General features: G+C 47.5%; 1 protein-coding gene across 7 annotated transcripts in view; it reads right to left on the bottom strand.

Moving 5' to 3' along the window:
• The window catches only part of KCNG2 (potassium voltage-gated channel modifier subfamily G member 2), a 61,257-nt gene that overhangs the window by 37,905 nt on the left and 4,929 nt on the right, over positions 1 to 18,423 (bottom strand). For 4 of the 7 annotated variants that reach the window (XM_021096337.2, XM_021096336.2, XM_084959040.1 and 1 more), the window contains exon 2: positions 6,973 to 7,064. The exons of 2 other annotated variants lie outside the window; for them this stretch is intronic. The gene's annotated coding sequence lies outside the window, so the exon portion shown is untranslated. Of the gene's footprint in view, positions 1 to 969; positions 7,065 to 18,423 lie in introns of all 7 variants that reach the window. One more of the 7 variants, XR_014805160.1, reaches the window with a different exon arrangement.

The following is an 18,423-nucleotide window of genomic DNA, read 5'->3' as shown; positions in this document are numbered from 1 at the left end:
TCAGATTCATTAACCACCGAGCCATGACGGGAACTCCTGCACTGGGATTTTGATAGGAATTGTGCTAAACCTCAAACTTGCTTTCAACCCTATCACTCGTCACATGCTGTGCGGCTCTGCTGTGTGGCACGCACACATTTAGGATTGCTTTGTCTTCTTAGTGCATCTATCCTTTATTATTATATAACATTCCTATTATTCTGACAATTTTATTTGCCCCTTACCTATTTTATCAAAGACTAAAACTTTCTTTTGCATGATATATCTTATTCTTTTTACTTTCAACCTGCTTCTATCGTTAAATTTGAAGTGACTTCCTTATAGATAAACATATAAATGGGTCATCTTTTTACATCTATTTTGTCAATCTCTGCCTTTTAATTGGCATTAGTTTTGTTTATACCATTTGTAACAATCAATGTAATTATTGATTGTAATAGAATTATTGATATGTAATAATGTAATTATTGATATAATCTCCAATCTTATTTTTTGTTTTCTGTTCTCGGTTCTTCAGTTCTGTTTTATTTTTCCTGTCTCCTTGTGGATTGCTTGAATATACTTTAGAATTCAGTCTTGAGGGTGTTCCTGTTGTGGCTCAGCTGCAATGAACCTGACTAGTATCCATGAGGATGTGGGTTCAATCTCCGGCTTTGCTCAAGTGGGTTAGGGATCCAGTGTTGCCGTGAGCTGTGGTGTAGGTAGCAAACATGACTTGGATCTGGCATGCTGTGGCTGTGGTATAGGCCGGCAGCTACAGCTCTGATTCGACCTCTAGCGTGGAAACTTCCACATGCCATGGTTATGGCCCTAAAAAGAGAAAACAAAACAAAACAAAAGGATTCGATCTTGACTCATCCACAGCATTTTTGTGTGTACTTAGTAGTTGCTTTAGGTGTTGCGTCATATACACAGAACTTATCACCGTCTACTGGTGGTGCTGCTTTACCAGTTTGAGAGAAGTGGGACCCCTAACTTTTCTTTACATACCTATATCATGCCCCATTTATAACTGTCTTAAATAATTCCCCTACATATGTTTAGAATCATATCAGAAAGTGTTATAAAATTTTCTTCCCACCATCAAACATATTTTAGAAAACTCAAGAGGAGAAGAAAAGTCTATCGCATTTACTCCTATTTTTGTTTGCTATGTTGTCCCTCCCTGATGCTTCAAGATTCCTTCTTTTACGGTTTCCTTTCTCTTCAGGGAAATTCCAATTTGCTAATATTTAAGAGCAGGTCTGCTGGGGACACACTCTTAGTTTTCCTCCATCTAAGAGAGTTCTGATTTCACCTTCATTCGTCAAGGATAGTTTTTGCTGCCTTTTAGATTCTGAGTTACAGGTTTTCTCTTTTAACACCACAAACACATTTCATACCCTCTGGCCTCCACGGTTTCTGATGAGAAAGCCACTGCCCCCAGTAAGGAAGGTGTCTTTTCTCTCCGCCTTCAAGATTTTACATTCTCTTTAGTTCTCAGAAGTTTGATTAGGACGAGTTGGCATGGAGCTTTTGTGGTTTACACTATTTAGAACTCATTCACTTCTTAAATCTTTAGATTTATATTCTATTGCCAAATTTGAGAAGTTTTAAGTCATTATTTCTTCAAGCACTTTTCAGCCCAGCTACTTTCCCCTCCCCTCGCAGGACTCTGCTGGCATGAATGCTGGATCTTGTTAATCCCTCAGGTCCCCGAGGCTCTGTTCCGTTTTTGGTCTATTTTCTCTCTCTGCTCAGATGGGACAATTTCCGAGTTCAATCTTCCAGCCACTGATTCTTTCATCTCTCTCTCCATCTGCCCTTGATTCCATCCACTGAGCTTTTCATTTCACTTTTCATACATTTTGGTTCTAAAATGTCCCTTCTGTTCTTCTTGATGTCTTCTGTTCCTTCCCTGAAACTTTCTCACTCTCTGTAAGACTATCTTTCCATGTGTTTCAAGTGTGTTTGTAATTGCTCACTGAAGTGTTTTTACAATGGCTGCTTTAAAAGTCTTTGCCCAGTAATTCTAAGACCTCTGTCATCTTGGTGTTGGTGTCTATTGACTGTCCTTTCTCATTTGTTTTGAAATCGTTCTGGTTCTCTCTATGATCACTGATTTTCTAACAAAGCTTGGACACTCAGGGTATTGTGTTAAGAGCCTGGCTCTTATTTAAACCTCCTGCTGGCTTCCTGTGACTCTGACCCGGCAGGTGAGGGCAAGGTGTCATCTCATCTGGCAGCTTCCCCACCTGGACTCTGCTGACCCTTGGGAACTGGTGGGAGTCATGGACATCACCCCCATAGGAGGCAGGCTGACTCCATCCAGCCCTGGAGGTGGAGGCCTGGGGAACCCACTCGCCCTTTGCTGGGGTGGGGCTTCACTGCTTGGCTGGAGTGAGTACTGCCCACAGGTGCTCCCCCGGTGAGGATGCTCCTCTCCTGGCCTTTCTGGGAGGGGGCATTGCTGTCTGATTCCCTCCGTGCCTCTGGGCCATCGGCTTCTCCAGCTCCTAGTTGGAACTTTGCAGCACATAGAAAATCCAGGAACTCCCCATGGTGGGGTTTCTTGAGTCCAGCCCTGGCTGTCTGCCTTTTCCCTCCAGCTTCCGGATCTTCTCATGTTTGTTTTACATCTGACACCCAGGGATTTTAGTTGTACTCACGGGAGGGACAGAGTAAAGGGCATCTACACCATCCTCCTAGAACTGGAAGCCTCCAAGTTTCTGAAAGCAAGCTACAAAATATTTGCTAATCTTGCGATTTATAATAAAATCATTTTAGGGAGTTCCCATTGTGGCTCAGCAGTAATGAACCCAACTAGTATCCATGAGGATGCAGGTTTGATCTCTGGCCTCTCTCAGTGGGTTAAGGATCTGGCATTGCCATGGGCTGTGGTGTAGGTCGCAGATGTGGCTCAGATCTGGTGTTGCTGAGGCTGTGGTGTAGGCTGGTAGCTGCAGCTCCAATTGGACCCCTAGCCTGGGAACTTCCATATGTTGCGGGTGTGGCCCTAAAAAGACAAAAAAAAAAAAAAAAAAAAAAGATCATTTTATAGAAATTCTGCCAGTTCAACAAAATAAAACCAATGTGTTTTTTTTCCTCTAAGATTTTTACCCAATTTACTTAAATGAGATGTACTGAGCATCTAGGGTGTTCATACTGAAGCCATTCAGCATCTTCCAAAGTTTTTGGAAACTGTTTCTAAATATAAACATGCAAACAGTCAGATGTTTTGGGTGTCCATTGACCCTGATTTCTAAACAGATATTTTTCTAAAATTATTGGTAGAATAATAGTTATTGAACGTGGCTCCAGTCTCTGCAGGATGACTCAGAATTGTAATAGCAGTCTTCACCTACATTCCACCCGATTCTCAGGGAACATCTGTCCTCGACTCCAGCAGCCTGTGGACGCTACTCACAGCTGTTAAATCCCCACCTCCTATACCCAGACCCTTGGCAATAACGTGCAAGTTCTCACTCAGACCCCTCGGTTCAACCTCTGCCTCTTAGGGATTTGAGATCAAAAAGCCTGGACAAGGGTTAATTTACCTCTAGGTGTTTATGAAGCCCAGATAGTTCTACTGAATAAGAAACATTCCATCTGCTCAGAAGAATGGTTCAGACAGCTGGGGCGTGTGTGTGTGTGTGTGTGTGCGCGCGCATGTGTGTGTCTTTTCAGGGCCACACCCATGGCATATGGTCGTTTCCAGGCTAGGGCTCGAATTGAGCTTTAGCTGCCGGCTTACACCACAGCCACAGCAACGCCGATCCTTAATCTGCTGAGCAGGGCCAGGGATCAAACCTGCATTCTCCTGAATACTAGCCAGGTTCTTTACCACTGAACCACGAGGGGAACTCCAGGTTCAGACAGCTAGATGTCTTCCTTTCTACTGGAAATGCACGTAACCCCTAGGAACCAGGTGGTCCCAGCTAGGACCCATTTCTCTCTAGAAGTGGCTGATTTCCAAAGGGAGGCAGGCCAAGTCCAAGGTGAGACAGGACACCTTGTGCCAGAAAGCAAAGCAGAGCCGCTGTGTGAAAGGGCATTTGTCAGAGACGCAGGCGAGCGTGTAGACTTGGAAAGGCTACACACAGTGACTGGACTTACTGACAACACGAGTAAGTCAAAGTTCGTGAGTCTACACAGCTGTCAAGAGAGGAAGGGAGGGAAAAACACTTTCGACCAAGGGAGGACGGGATATAGCACACTGCAGGTCCCTGGGATGGGGGAGGGGCTTTACAAACAGGTGTTCCTCCTGCAATGACTTTACTCCTTAAGCAGCCCCTTCCTCCAGTAGTGACACGTAGCAGCCATCCTGATGTCAGGGACCTTGGCTGCTGTGAGGGTCAAGTACAAGCTCCAGTCAGATGCCCAGGCCCCATCCAGGGCCAAAGAATGTGGGGGATGGAGACCCTAGGACCTTCGGCGTCGATGACAACACTAAGAGGTGGGTGGGGTGTTCCAGAGTCTAGAGTGAAGGAGATCAAGTGGCACAGCAACCATGTGATGTGTATATACCTTGATTCAACTTTTATCCAAAAACCCAACAACACACAGATTCAGAGCAAGGTGTTAGAATGGACTTTGGTTGTGAAAGAGAATGACCTTATTTTTAGGAGATGCATGCTAAACTAGTCATGGATAATTGTCTTTATTTCTGTAAACTTCTTCCAAATGGTTCATCTATTTCATATATTTATGAACACACACACATTTCACACATGGCTGTACTTCTACGCTGTACTACTCTTTCAACTTTTCTGTCTGTTTGGAGTTTTTCACCTAAAAAGAATTAGAAAAAAACCAGTCCCTCTGTCCAAAAAACCTCCACCCAAACCAACAAAAAATCATTCTGATGATGTTACTTCCCCCCTCACAAAGCAGAATGCAAAAGAACACACAGCCTCCATTTTCATTTATGGAAACATTACCATTGTTTATGCTTGTGCAATGGCTTATTTTATGTGTCAACTGGACTGGCTGTGGGATCCCCAGATATTTTGGTCAGCCATTTATCTGGGTGTTTCTGACCAGGTGTTTTTGAATGAGATTCACATTTTAATCCATAGAGTACAGCAGGTGCCTGGCAGGGGACCTTACACCCTATGCCTTAACATGAAGGTTTTGAGATAAAAGCCCCACCGTGCAGCCATACCTTGTTGCCTTAACTCACTGCCCCTCAGCCCCATAAGGCACAGGCCTCTGATGCCGGCTCCCTGGTCCCACTGCTGTGGCCTTTCTGTGCTGGATATTCACATCCTGGACCACGGCTGTGGGTCCCCCCCTCCCCACTTTCCTGTCCCTTCCTGGCCTCTACCAACTGCTCTTAGACAAAGGCTGGCACACCCTTGGATAGAGGGCCCAGGCCAAGGACTCAGCTTTGTGTGTGTGCACCTGGCTTTGTGCTATTTCCAGTCACAGCTGTCACTCAGAACCTACACGCCGGTCTTGACCAAATGGGCCAAATTACTCTTTTTTTTTGGACATTGACATTGACCTGACCTATCCACTACTCACTCATTTATACGGCACTTTTGAACTGCTCAGCTCTTGTCCATCAGTGAGACATTCTTGTGGAAGTTTGTTTCCTTTACACTATTGTGGCCACAGATTTGGGTTTGTTCTATAAACTCATAGTTACTAATTTTTCACTTTGCAAACACCACTGACAACGTGGGCGTTGAAACCAGTTAGACTCACAGCTGAAATTCCCAACAACCGTTAAGTCACATCCAAATGTAGCAGGAGAGACTTAGGTAAGAGCCTCAATTAGGTACAAGCTTGAGAAACACCAAGACGAGTTACACACCCTCCTTCACTGCCAAGTTTTAAGACTTTACCTCCCCCCTCAAGCAGATGGGATGTGCTGAGCGGCAGGACAGCCCTGAGACAGGACCATCCAGCTCCTGGAGGGTCAGCACATGCTCATCGCCTCCACACTTCAGGCCAGAGCGCTGATGAGGAGAACCATGCCCGGGAGGGCATTTCTTTGAAAACACAGTATCTAAATGTGTGAAAGTCTCATAAGCCTGCCAAGTGCTATGCACAGCAGATTCTTTTACGTAGGTGGGAAACCCAGGCCTGAGCCAGAAGACAGGATCCAGTCCTCAAGGCTGGTGCCCAGGGATAGCTACTTAAAAGTTCCTTTAAATGCCCATCTCAGGGTATAGTTGGTGAATCAAAAGAGTGGATGAGATGATCTCTAGCCTCTTCCAGACTCAGGTCCCTAAATAACGGATAAGAACAGAAAAGAAGAGAACTGTGGTATTTTGCAAAAAAGCAAGAACGAGTGAGAAGACGGAAGAGGGAAGTAGCAGCAAGGTCTGAAGAGGAGAGAGACCCAGGCAGGTGAGGGACATCTTGGGCAGGTGAGGAATACCTGGAGGACCTGTGGATACCTGGGAGCAGGTGAGGAACACCTGGGAGCAGGTGGGAGATACCTGGGGCAGAGGAGGGACACGGAACAGCTGGGGGACACCTGGGGCAGGTGCGGCTGGTGGTTACAGTTTCCGCCCAAGGGGGTTAGCACCCTAGACCACCTGCTTAGCCTTCAGTCTGGGTCCTGAGATGAGACCTCTTAGAACAAACACCTCCCTGACCTTTGTGCCCCTGGGAGGATGAGGCTGGCTGGAGCCTTAGGCCCCGAGGGACAAGGAAGGGAGTGGATGGTAGATACAGGCTCTTTGGGGCCCCAAGTTCATTATTTGGCCATCACCCAACTCTTTACTCATGGCCATGTCCCTCTGTCCCCCACCTGTCTCTGTCTCTTTCCAAGGAGCTGTCCTGCAGGGAAGGGCATCTAAGGTGCCCCCCTCCCCTCTTGGAAGCCAGTTCACCCCAGTGGCTTTCTCCCCACAGCTGCAGCCTCCATCCTAGAAATTGCTGTGTTTTCAGGGGTCCAATGTTGCAATTCTTTAGGCGACCGTTTAATTCAGACACCTCTTCTCCCAGCGGTGGCTGGGCCACAGCACAAGACCCTCTTACCCTTGGCCGGTTTCCCCTCGTCGGGGCTCATCCCAGGGGCCCCTTTCAGCTGGTGCCAGCTCAGGAGCCCTCTGTTGGTGCTTCTCCAACCCCTGAAACGACAAGTCAATCCCTCTTTTAGGGCGCGGCTTCTTGACCTTGGTTGGGTCATGGACGTCTTGGAGAATTCAGGAGACACAATTCACTTCCTCATAAAATACACAGTCCAGGGTTCCAAGGACCCTTTGAAATCTGCCAAGGTCAGATGGACCCATGGTCCCAGGTTAAGAACTTCTATTTCAGGGAAACCCTTGTATTTGTTCCAATTACCAACTAAATTACATCGTGATGGTTATTGTAATTTTCCCCAGTTTTCTCACTCTGTCTACAAAATGTACTGCCTCGCTAAGTGCAGGGTTTTGACAAGATAAATGCAAATATAATAGCTTTTCAGAATGTGTCCTTTTTCTTATCTCCTCTCTGTCTCATCAGCGAGTTAGACACTCGCGGGTGTCAAGCTATAAACGTAAGCGCTGTTACCTCTAGGCTCCAGCACAGGGCCTCTCCTCTTGGCCGCTGAAGAGTCTTTCTTGCTTTAGGGAGAAAGGATTCTGTTGGGGGCCAGCTTGTATCCTGGGCTCTCCCTCCAACTGCCCATTATTCCCTCTTCCAAGACCACCCCCCGCCCTGGGCTCCCTCTAATCGGTGCAGGAACAATTCACCGTGCCCTGCCCTGTGCTCCACAGAGCACCCAGTGACAGGACATTGTGTCCTCCTGGAACATGCCCTCTTTGTGCTCTGCCCACTGCCCCCACCCCCCCAGCCCCCCAGCCCCCCAGCCCCCCAGCCCCCCAGCCCCCAGCTCCCAGCTCCCAGCTCCCACGCCTGACTTCCGGCTCCAGGACCCTAGCCACACCCTCACGCCCTAGCCCCGCCCCCTGAGCCGCTGACCCTCCCCGTAAGCAACCCTCCTGTAAGCTGGCAGCCTCTGGGTTGACAGAGCCACAGGGCAGAAGCCAAGGAGTCACTGTGACTCAGGCCACCTGCCCACCACCTCGGCTGCCTAGGGCCCAGCTGACCCCACGTAAGCCCCAAGGTCCCTCTAGGTGACCCACGCCACTGGGCTCACGCAGGCCCTGGACTTGGTGACACGAGTCACAGGACCAATGACGGTCTTACAGGCAGAATCTCAGCTCGTATTTCCTTGTGGGTTTAAGTACATCGCGCATGCCTTGATGCCGAGTTTTAAAAATATTACGTTCCAGTACAATTGTAACTGCTAAATCTGTCTCAATGTATAGGTAAGAGGATTATAATTAGTACATTTGTGTGCAAATGTCTGTTAAATCCATTTTTCCTCTTAAATAGCTGTTCACAGCTGGCGCCTGGAGAAGAGATAGCCTCTCTATGGAGGGGCCCCCGCTCATCAAGTGCTTGGAGCTGGGGCAGCCCCTTGTGAGGCGTGTTTGGGGGCCTGCGGTCTGGAGGAAACAGATCAGGATCCGGAGGGAGGGAGGTGTTAACACCTCCTGTTTCTTTGCTGCATTTCCAAAATCCACCCAGTGCACTCTTGCCCCTGACGACTCTCAGGCCTTCCCCTCAGTGAGTCAAGGGACCCAGGGCAGTGCTCAAGCCCAACCCCTGCAGGCTTGTCCCTGCACCTCGATTTCTAAACCTACATCAAAAGAGCTCTCCAATGTGGCCTAAATGATTCCTAAGACTGAGAAGTTTGAGAGCTGCTGTCCTAAGCGACTGGCATCCCCAGGTCCTCTGGTAGAGCTGAGCCCTCCGTGGGCCCCAGGGCTCTTTCAGACCTAAGAGGCCATCCCTCTAGTCTAGCCTGGCCCTGGACACCGACCCCGGAGCAGATGTCTTTACAGGAAAGTTCTACTGAAATGCAGGGAACAGAAAGGAGATGGCTTGAAGTTCTCATGATCACAGCAGCTACCCTCCCACCCTCTGCTGGTCATGCAAGGGTGCAGGGGTGGTCCCTGCATGGACCCGTACCCCCCACCCAGTGAATAGGGGCTGCAGCTAGGAGGCACAGAGCTGGCGCAGACAGCCCCAGACTCTCCACGCTCCAGCTCCAGCTCCAGCCCTGGGCTCTCTGCGTGTCCCCAAGCTGGTCCCCAGAAGGAGGAGACCTGAGGCCTCCACCATGTCCCCAGAGAAGACCAGCAGGACCCTAGTTCCCCTGGTAAGAGCAGTTGGCCTCCTCGCAGGCACCAGACAGCAAATCTCAGTTACCTAGACAGAAAGTGAACATATACCAAAGCAAACTTTCCAGATAATTGAATTTTTACTTTTGAATCATGACAATTCTTAATTGGTAATTTCTTTTTCAAATCAATTTTATTAAGCAAGTGATTAATCATCCATACCTTCTGCAACAGAATGTAATACACATAACTTGACTTTTGGTGTAGACTCATGTGTGAGTCACTGGTGGTGTTAGAGTGGGGACCACAGCGTCTGGCTTCTCCAGGGAGCCCCTGACACCAGCCAACCCCATGTACTGGGACCTGTCAGAGGGAGCAGGGCACCTCCAGGGCAGTTAAACCCATTAACACTGAAGTTCATTCATGCAAGAATAGTCAGGGCCAGCTTGAAAAAGAAAAGCTATGAAGAGAAAACTAAATATAAAGAACTCTTTAAAAACTGGGAGATAAAGGACCAAAAACCCCACAAAAGATGGAAAAAAACACCATGAACAGGCAAGCATGAAAAAAAAAAAAGAGCTAAAAATTGCCTTCCATTGTACAGGAGAAATGTTCACACACACTTATCATTAGAGATGTACAAGTTAAGATGCACTGAGATATCATTTCTCACCCACAAGACTAGCAAAAATCTGAAAACCCAACAACACCCAGTGTTGGCCTGGCTGTGAGGAAAACCACACTCCACCATAGGAGTGAGCCTGGTCCCGCCCCCAGAGGGAATTGGCACACCTGAGCACTTTACACAAATGCCGTCCTACTTCTGGGAGTCAACCCCCAGGAAATATAAACACACACCTGCAGAGGTGAGTCAGTGCACCATTGTTTGCAACTGCGAAACATCACACACAACCCAACGGCCATGCGGAGGAGAGAGACGGAATACACCGTGGTTCACACAGTGGGGGCGCGGCAGCTGCAGCAGAACCAGGAAGGTCTCCATGTCGAGAAGTACCTAACCTAAACCTGAACCTGGAGTGGTTTCCAGGATGAACGGCCAAAGGCACCTGTAGAGTAGGCAAACTCTGCATTAGGTGAGGCGTAAAGAGCACACAGATGTCTGTGGATTGGGCAGGTGACACTCAGGAAGATTGGCCCCTTCCGGGGCCACATGCTCCACGTTCCCGTCACGGATGAAACAAAACTCAAGTGGCACAGGAAACAGTAACAGGTATGGCATGTGTACAGCAGCCTCACAGGGGCGGGGGTGGTGAGAAGGTGATAGGAACTAGCCTGAGAAGCTGTGAGAAACAGCATTTGATGGCTGTGCAGTGACATACAAGAGCCATGCATGAAAGGCTGTGTCAGGTGGGTAGATTGTCACAGGCTGAGAACACCCTTCTGAAGTGTCAGCATCTCTGAGGCAAAGACAGATGGGAGACATGTTGCAGAAGCACGGAGCAGCCGTGGTGTGGCTCTGAAAGCATCCTGGCAGAGAACCTCCGTGGGAACTGGGGGCATCTGAGGGGGCTTCCACCCAGTTAACGTGCAGGACCAGAGCTGGTTTCCTGGTTTCACTGTGTTATCACGTACGATGGTAACATGAGGGGGAAGTTGGGAGAGGGGATGTAGGAAAACTGAGCTAATTTTGCAGCTTTTCTATAAATGTAAAATAGTTCAAATAAAAACTCTAACCTTTTCTGCTTAAACCCTAAGGCACCAGAATGAAAAGTGCCTTGAGTCTGAGTTTGACAAGTTTTACTGAAGCCTTCACACTCTCTCCCAAAATATTGGTGCCGGGATTTCCTAAAAGGCAGAATCTGCCAGCATGCTCAGCCCACTAGGATGGCCTATCAAAACCTAATGACACATTTTGCAAAAATGAAAAACCTGTCCTAAAATTCATATGGAACACAGGGACTCTGAACAGCCAAGACAACCTTGTAAAAGAACAAAGTTGGTGGGTCTCACACCTCTCAATCTCAACACATCACAAAACGACAGTCATTACGTGTGCGGTCCTGGTGTGTGGACAGACACATGGGATGTGAGGAAGAGCCCAGAAATAAACCCTTGGCTGATTTGAGAAAAGGGTGCCAAGGCCACTCGAGGTGGAGAGGGCAGTCTAGTCAACAAATGATAGCAGGAACACTGGGCAGCCACATGCAAAATGGTGAACTTGAACCTTTACTTCACGCCATATAGAAAACAACTCAAAATGGATCAATGATCTAAGTTTAAGAGCTAAAAATCATAAAATTTAGGAAAAAACAGGGTCAAATATTCAAGACCTTGAATTTGGCAATGGATACAACACTGAAAACATACACAACAAAGTTAAAAAATAGACCAACCCAGGAGTTCCTGTTGTGGCTCAGCGGTAACGAATCTGACTAGTATCCATGAGGATATCGATTTGATCCCTGGTCTTGGTCAGTAGGTCAAGGATCCAGCATTGCTGTGAGCTGTGGTGTAGGCCACAGACAAGGTTCGGATCCTTCACTGCTGTGGCTGTGGGGTAGGCCTGCAACTCTAGTGTCCTAGCCTGGAAACTTCCACATGCCACTGGTTCAGCCCAAAAAGCAAAATAAATAAACAAATAAATAAATAATAGACCAGGAGTTCCCATTGTGGTGCAGTGGTTAACGAATCCGACTAGGAACCATGAGGTTGTGGGTTCGCTCCCTGCCTTGCTCAGTGGGTTAACGATCCGGCGTTGCCGTGAGCTGTGGTGTAGGTTGCAGACGCGGCTCGGATCCCGCGTTGCTGTGGCTCTGGCGTAGGCCGATGGTTACAGCTCCAATTTGACCCCTAGCCTGGGAACCTCCATATGCCGTGGGAGTGGCCCAAAGAAATAGCAAAAAGACGAATAAATAAATAAATAAATAAATAAATAAATAAATAATAGACCAACTAGACTTGATTAAAATTAGACTTCTGTGTATTGAAAGGCATTATCAATAGAGTGAAAAAACCCATAGAACTGGAGAAAATAGTTACAAATCACATATCTGATAAGGGTTTAATATCAAGATTATATAAAGAATTCTACAACTAAACAACAAAAAATGGGCAAAGGACTTGAATAGACATTTCTCCAAAGAAGGCAAACAGCCAACAAACACTGGAGACATGCCAACCAAAATGGCAAGGGCTGGGATGTCTGTTGTCAGAAAGAACAAGTGTTGACAGGAATATGGAGAAACGGGGACCAAGTACACTGCTGGTGGGAACAGAAAGTGGTGCCAACTCTGTGGAAAACAGTTTGATAGGGCCTCAAAAAAGTAAACATTGAATTACCATGCTGGAATTACCAGCAATTCCGCTCCTAAGTATATACCAAAAAAATGGAAAGCAGCAGCTTCCACAGGTGTTCACAGCAGCATTATGCACAGTAGCTGGAAGATGGGAGCAAACATCCAGGTGAACGGACAGACAAATTGGTCCATCCATGCAAGGGGATCTTCCTCAGCCACAGAGGGAAATGAAGCGTTGACACCTGCTACAACACGGATGGTCTTGAAAACACCATGCTGAGCAAAATAAGTCAGACGCAAAAGGATCAACGTTGTATGAAACGTCTAGAAGTGGCAAACCCATATAAACAAAAGGTAGATCAGAAGTTAGCAGGGGCTGGGGGAGGGGTAAGTAGGGGGCTACTGTTTAATGGGTACACAGTCTCTGTTCGGGGTGATGAAAACATTTTGGAAATGGTGGTGATGGTTGCACAACTCGGTGAACGTTAATGCCATGATGGTACTGTTTAAAACAGCTGAAACGCTGGTGCCATGTTCTATCCAGGGGGCAGCCCCTAAATCAAACTGCTAGCTGCGTGGGCCTGACTGCCCCTGAGTTGAGCTCTGAGCCGTCTGTAAACTGCAGCTCTTGCAGACGACACCTGACTGCTGGGCCTGTGCGTGATAGGATGTGGGGTGGAGGGTGGAGGAGCCCTCCCCCATCAGCTCCCAGTGCTGAGACCTGAGTCCCAGCTGTCCCTGAATGGCTGCCAGGGAGGCTTCAAGGACAGCGAGGCTGTGTCCTGACTTAGGGCAGGTGCCCGTGAGAACCAGGGATGAGCTGTGCGTGCTGCTGTCAGCTGCAGGTGCTGGGCACTGTCGGACCGGCATCCCTCAGCAGGCCCCTCCCATGGCAGTGTCCTGTGGGTGTGTGGCCTTGGCCCCTGGCCTCCTAGTATGACCCCCACCCCTCCTTTGCCATGGCTGTGACCTCTCTGCTCTTATTTTGCTTCCTTCACCTCTGGAGTATTTGCAGACAATATGCACATATTCAATGAACTTCTGCCCTGGGTCTGGGCTCTGAGGTCGCACCATGGCACTGGTGACCCAGGAGCCAAGCCAGACCTTGGCTCTTTACAGCCCCCCAGGCTGCCAGATGCCCACCTCTGCTGACCCAGGCCAGTTCACCCTGAAAACGATCACAGTGAAGGCCTGCTCAAGCCTCCCTGATGCTTCTCTGTCTTGGGACATAGGAAGCTGCAGACCGAGCTGCGCCTCAACCCCCAGGGCTGGCTCAGCATCACATGTCACAGAGGTGATGCCTTAACTACTGCTGGGAGCAACCCCGCATCCCCCATGATTAGGGTCTCTGAGGACACTCCACCATGAGCCTTTCAATGATTCCAGTATGGGCTGCTGTGACTTCAGGCCTCAGAAAACATTTCTAGGGGAGTCCTGTTGTGGTTCAGAGAGTTTAGAACCCAACTAGTATCAATGAGGACTTGGGTTCGATCCCTGGCCCCGCTCAGTGGGTTAAGGATCTGGCATTGCTGTGGCTGTGGTGTAGGTCAGCAGCTGCAGCTCCGATTTGACCCCCAGCCTGGGAGCTTCCATATGCCATGGGTGTGGCCCTAAAGATAAGAAAAAAGATAAAAGGAAGAGACATCTTTAATCCTGTCACCACTGACAAGCAGCATAGATCTGGGGGTTCCCCACTCCCTTCCTTCCATGGTTGGCTGAATTCACTTGCTGGCCGTGGACATCTGCAGGGGCAGGGGTGCCCAGGTGGGCGAGGTGCACAGGTGGAGGGAGATGGATGGATGGACACCTGCAGCAAGGATGCCACAGGGGCAACACAAAAGATCCAGTGTTCTCAGAGTCCAAAGTTTTCCTCTTCCCGCCCTGGGTGCATCTGACCATAAAACAGGGAAGCTGAGCAAGCCTTTTAAGAAGTCTAGGGTCTGTGCTGACTGGCTGGGTGGGATGGGGGCTCTAAAGAAAGGCCCACATTTTTGCCAAATTGTGGTTCTCTCTGTGATGTTGGGAATCCAGCTGAAATATAGTATTGGATTTTTTTTTTTTTTTTTTTTTTTTTTTTTTTAGCGTCAGCACTTGCAGCATATGGAAGTTCCCAGGCTAGGGGTCTAATCAGAGCTGCAGCTGCCAGCCTATGCCATAGCCACAGGAATGCCAGATCCAAGTCACATCTGCAACCCACACCATAGTTCACCACAACACCGATCCTTAACTGACTGAGCAAGGCCAGGGATCAAACTGCATCCTCATGGATACTGGTCAGGTCCTTAACCCACTGAGCCACAAAGGGAACTCCTAGTGTTGGATTTTTTTTTTTTGAGGCCACTAGAAGTCACACCTAACCTCCCCTACTTCTTTACCCTGTCTGTGAGTTACTAATGGATGCCATGTGGAAGACCTCATCTGGAGGGCAGGCCATTACTCACTTTGACGTTTCCCTGTTGTTGGACATGATTTTAATATTAATTTACAGTTAGACACCATTCTATGAATGCTGCAAAGAGCACCATTTTCTACTGAGAAGCCTTCCTCAGGTCCCAAATAAATATGTTTTAAAGTATATTAATATCACATACATAGATTTTCACTGTAAAAAGTGTTTTATTTATTTTTTTTTTCACTCAGCAAATTCTCTGGAGATTCATCCAAACAGCTGGGTGTATCGATAGCTCTCTCTTTTTCTTAAACTGCGAGTAGTATTTCTGGTGTGGAGGGACCACAGTCTAACCATTCACCGTAGAGAGAACCTGGGTTGTTTCCAGTTTTTGACTATTACAAGCAGAACTGCTATAAATTGTTGTGTACAGGTTTTTATGTGAATGTAAGCTGTCATTTCTCCGGGCTAAATGCCCAGGAGTGTAACTGCTGGGTCAGACTGCCGTTGCCTAATTGATTTTATAAGAAACTGCCAAACAAATTTCCATAACATTTGTACCATTTTACATTCCCACCAGCGAGGTATGAGAGATCATTTCTCTGCATCCTTGTCAGCATTTGGTGTCTAGTTTTCATTCTAGCCATTTCGGATAAACGTGCAGTGATATCTTTTTGTGGTTTTAATTTGCGTTTCTCTAATGGCTAATGACGTGGAACATCTTTTCATGTGCTTATTTACCATCTGTATATCCTCTTTGGGAAGATAGCTGTTCATATGTTTTGCTCACTTTTTTTTTATTCTTATTTTTTTCCATTATAGCTTGTTTACAGTGTTCTGTCAATATTCTACCGTACAGCAGGGTGACCCAGTCACACATACACATACACATTCTTTTTTCTCACATTATCATGCTCCACCGTGACTAGATATAGTTTCCAGTGCTATACAGCAGGATCATTGCTTATCTATTCCAAAGGCAATAGTATGCATCTATTAAGCTCAAATTCCCAGTCCATCCCACTCCCACCCCCTCCCCCTTGTTCGGCTCACTTTTAAGTGAACTTTTTTTGGTTGTGTTGTTGTTGCTGTTGTTACTTGTTGTTGGCTATTGAATTTTGAGAATTCTTTATATGGTGCAGATGTTGGTCCTTTAGTGAATGTGTGGTTTGCAAATAGTGTCTGCCATTCTGTAGCTTTTCCTTCCATGCTCTTAGGAGGGTCTTCGGAAAAGCCATTTTTGTTTGTGATGAGGTCCGATTTATCAAGTCTCCCTTTTATGGATCACACTTTTGGTGTCGAGTCTAAGTCCTTGCCTGACCCTACAACCAGATGATTCTCTTGATTCTCTCCTATTTTTTCTAGAAGTCTTATAGTTTCACTTTTTTTTTTTTTTCTTTTTAGGGCTGCACCTGCGGCATATGGAAGTTCCCAGGACCGTCTGGCCCAGACTCCCTGCCCTGGGCTCCACTCAGGCCAGGTGGCCCAACTTTTCTGAGGGTCTCCTCTGCACACCAGGCTTGTGCACGTGTGTGTGCATGTGGGTGAGTACACTGTGTAGTACTGTGTGCATGTTGCACACGTGTGTGCATGTTGCACACGTGTGTGCATGTGGGTGAGTACCTGTGTGTAGTGTGTGTATGTATGTGCACATGTGTAGAGCATCAACCCGTCTCCTCCTCCCTGACAACTAGACTCCAGATTTCAGGAGGTTGAGATATATTATCTGATGATTTAGCTCAGAAGCAACTCACTGGCAATGCTCAGAAATGGCTGCTGCCCTAAGGCCCAGCCCTATGGCCGCAGACTAAGCCGTGCTGCTGCCAAGGCCAGAGGCCGGGTGACCACGTGCCTCCATGGCCCGGTGAACCCTTGCAGGGCTGGAGACAAATCCTAACGGAATCATGGAGGCAAGCAGTGGCCTGGGATGAGGTCCTCACCCAAAACGGGTCAAATGACGTTGGCACAGAGAAACAGGGCAGAAGAAAAAGGTGATGGGTGAAAAAAGCAACCTTCCTGGGAGACTAACAGGATAACAGAGCAGCCAAGATCTCTGTAAAACACACACAGAAACCAGGCCTTTCCTGTCGTTGGACCCTCAGGGACACACTGGGACACAGAAGCCAGGAGCAGGGCCAGGAGCACATGTCCCAACCCACACTCTCTCCCACACGAGTGTTTAGTAAGGGCTACATGTGACCTTGCCAACAAAAGACACTTTTGACTTTGGGAATGTGAAGAGATCAGAGTGTTGATTTGAGAGGCGCTGAGCACAGAGAGGACGTGGAGGGAACACAGCTTTCCTGGGAGACAACGTGGCAGTTTGCATCAAAAGCCTAAGCCATGTGTTTGGCCAAATGCAAAGTTTGTTTAAGACTTAGCTATAAAGATGTCTATTAGAGAACACTGAAAAATTAGAAACAATGCACGTGGCCAACAGAAGGAAACAAACACATTCAATAAAACAAGTGAAAATGTAAAGACACAAAATAATACCAAGTGCTTATGTGACCGTCTACGTTTGTGCTCTTTGTGTGAATGTGTGTGGCAACTCTGTGTGTAAACTCGGAAATAGACAGAAGGCAATATCCTCACAAATGAGTAGACCTTCCCCCAGGTGGTGGAATTATACAAGATTTCCCTTAAGCCTATGCTTCTCTCTTTTTCTTTCCCAGGCTAGGGGTCAAATCGGAGCTACAGCTGCTGGCCTATGCCACTGCCACAGCAATGCAGGATCTGAGCCGAGTCTGCAACCTCTACCCCAACTCATGGCAACGCCGGATCCTTAACCCACTGAGCGAGGCCAGGGATCGAACCCACCACCTCATGGTTCCTAATCGGATTTTTTTCTGCTGTGCCACAAGGGGAACTACAGCCTATGCTTCTCTTTAATCCATGTTTTCAAGTTTTCTATGATAAAAATGTGCTTCTTTCATTGTGAAGGAAAAGCACTTTTACCTGCATGTTTTGTATCTGGAACCACAAACTTCCCACTTGTTCCTTGGGCTCAGAGTCAGTTTCTTTTGGTCATGGTTCCTTTGATGTGAAACAATCTCTTCACATAAAAGGGTGTCAGCCCAGACATGACCCACCTGCCGACCTGCAGAGCAGGGCAGGCCGGGGCTGGGCTGTGTGACTTCCCTACCCGCTGGCTCGTCCATCGTAGCTCTGCCTCCAGTGGAAGCACCAGGCCTGGATGTAGGTGTATCTCGGGACTGGAGCCCAGGCAGTTCCTGCGTGACAAGCCCCCCTCAGTTGGAGGTTTCTTATTAAAACAATACTTCACGATTCCCAGAGGTAAGAACCTCCTATTTACCATGAGTGCTGCCTAGCACAGCTCTGTATCTTATTGAGACTCTAGAAATTTTCTATTTCTGATTTGGTGAGTATCAAGAAGCCAACAGTACATGTTCCCTGTATTTCCTCACCTAAAAGATGTTTTTTTTTTTTTCATAGAAAAAAAGAGTCAAGGAACGTTGTTCATTAGTTAGAAACTGTCATTTTCTTGAAGTAACTGTGAATTAGCTAAATGCTCCAGAGAGGAGACGCCTAAGATAGGGCCTAATAACATCACAGCATCACAACCACATATCACGGAGGATGAGAGGAAGACTCCACTCCCCTCCCTACAACTAAGTAGCTCATCTACATAATGGGCATTCATTTT

The sequence above is a fragment of the Sus scrofa genome, chromosome 6, assembly GCF_054392235.1.
Source record: "Sus scrofa isolate SSC_HxYL_T2T_F1_AM1 chromosome 6, Sscrofa_HxYL_maternal_Yorkshire_Landrace_v2.0, whole genome shotgun sequence".
NCBI classification, from domain to species: Eukaryota; Metazoa; Chordata; class Mammalia; order Artiodactyla; family Suidae; genus Sus; species Sus scrofa.
This window is presented reverse-complemented; position numbering and strand designations above follow the sequence as displayed.